We start from the raw sequence: 2,362 nt of genomic DNA, 5'->3' as shown, positions 1-2,362 counted from the left end.
GCCAAGGTCGGCCATATGCAGCAACTGCCCGAGTGCATCCTAGACCCAATTCACTGCTAGGACCTGTCCCCAGCTTTCCACCCCCAAGGCAGGAGAGATATTCCGATCAGCCCAGTACCTCTGGAGGAGGATCAGCAGGGGTGGACCTTAGTCGAACTCACCCACCAGGACAGAGGGGAGCTTTGTACAGGCTGCTAAATGCCCAGAGTGTCCCAACCACTTGCCTGTGCGACATCAACAATACTCCCCCCACACACGAAATGCCTTCCCCCTTGTACTTCCTGTCCCCTGGACTGCACAACCTTAATCTGGTCATGGTCACCCCACTGGACATGGCAATCTTGGTTTGAGAGCTTCGTCTTCCACAAGAGTCTGTTCCAAAAACCTTGGAGCAGCTCCTGCCCCTCACAAATCACATTCCCCATGGGCTATTTGAGGAAATCATGCCACAACTGAGTCAGACAGCTGCATACCTGTTAAGGATACACCGTGACAATGCCAACATCTCTTGTGCTCAGGAGGGCCACCATACTCAACTGTGTGATCTTCAGTCTAGTATGGACATGCTAGCCAGCATGATGGAGCATATGGAGAGGGAACAGCTAGGGCTGGCCACCACCACCCTGAATGTGGGCAAGAATTCTCTGGGGGCCCTGTACAACCTGGCCAAGCAGCACAAGGAGCTGGAAAGATCCATCAGAGAACTGCACGACTGTCTGAAAGCCAGAATTCCTGATCCTTCCCCCACTACCCCTGAAAGGCCAACCTCCCCATATTCCCCAACTTCTCCCAAAACTTCAGATGCTGAGTAAATGCTGAGGAGCGCGGACTGACGTAATGGCACTGAAAACGGACGATGACCTTGGTTCTTGAGTTTGAATTACGGACTGGTTTCAGAAATCTGAGTGTAAATAAAAAAAAAACAAAAAAAAACAAAGAAGGATATATGTTAGTAACGAAAGTCGGGTAAATGTCTGTCCTTACCATCATCTGCGTAACACAGATAAAGCTAAATGCATACACATAGATATCACATTGCAAAGTTATAAAAAGGGGACCCTTACACGGCGTGTTTGTAGATTTAGTAGTAAAGATGCACCATAGGGACCCCTTTTCTTAAATTATAGCATGCCTCAAGAGACATGCATCGCCTAAATTTGGCGTCTGGCCAAAAAGGGCATTAGAAAACAAGCTGAAAAAGAAGAAAAACAAAGTGGAAAATGTTGAGAAATGGCCTATAATGAAAACCATTATATGATTGACTAAGGCAAATGACTTAAGGACGGACATGAAGGGAAACCATTTATTGTGTTTTATCATTTAACTAGACATAGCTGCGCTAACCTTAGAATAGTTTCTTGATTGGTTGACTAAATAGTGGTAACGTAGGGGTTATTTGATGCATTTAAGTAATAAATGTGTGACTCTTTAACAAAATAATATGTAGAACCAAGTATAATGGGTTGGAGCCTCTGGTTGAGTGAGACAATAGATGCCAGAAGATGATTGGTTGCACTGATGTCAATGTAAGCCTTTACTTTGCCTATGATTAAGAGGTTGCTGTAACTTGTTTTATGTGGCCATTTTAAGTGCCTTGAATTACACCAAAACTCAATGTTTGAATGTCACCTTGCGTTGATATAATCCAGCTAATTGATCACCTTGTGCCTTAGTATGTAGGTTCACCTGCACTTCAATATATTTACCGTGTGAAGTATCACTGATATTCATATCCGCACCAGAGTTATCAGTAATTCGAGTGATGTGTTTTTCTTTTTTATTGCAATGCACAAATGAAGATGTCTTGTCAGTAAACAACCCAAGAGTATAGTTGATGTAATGGGACTCTTTCGAGTCCCAGAGAAGGGATTGTAGAAGAATTTTTAGGTCCATATTTGAACTGTGATGAACTATCAAGTGTCCTGATCCGAACTGTATGTCCTCTGGTTGAACTAGCAGGTGTTCAACCCAAAAAAAAGGGCTCTATTAGTCATTCAGTCTGTCAGGGGCTTTCCAAGGCCTTTTAGGTGCTTTCCCGCAGGCCACGTGCGAGGGGCCTCGGGCCAGCTGCACCTGTGGCTGAGGCCACGTGCGGGGGGCCTCAGGCCAGCTGCACCTGTGGCTGAAGGTCTTTTAAAAAAACCAGTTGTAAATCCTTCACGTTTTAATGGGAGCGTTTGTCACATTGAAATAATGGCCTAACACCTGCTTAGGGTTCACTAGAGGACGCTTCCAATAGAAAACCATGTCTTGGGAATGAAATAAATAAAAAAGTCGAAGGAGGAGCGATGCCCGTGGGTCTCCAATAAATAGATGAGCGCGGTTGTCATATTCAGTCTCTCTAGAGGACTCAGTTTGTCTA

This window comes from Thalassophryne amazonica, chromosome 3 (assembly GCF_902500255.1).
Source record: "Thalassophryne amazonica chromosome 3, fThaAma1.1, whole genome shotgun sequence".
NCBI classification, from domain to species: Eukaryota; Metazoa; Chordata; class Actinopteri; order Batrachoidiformes; family Batrachoididae; genus Thalassophryne; species Thalassophryne amazonica.
Note: the sequence above shows the minus strand (reverse complement) of the source record.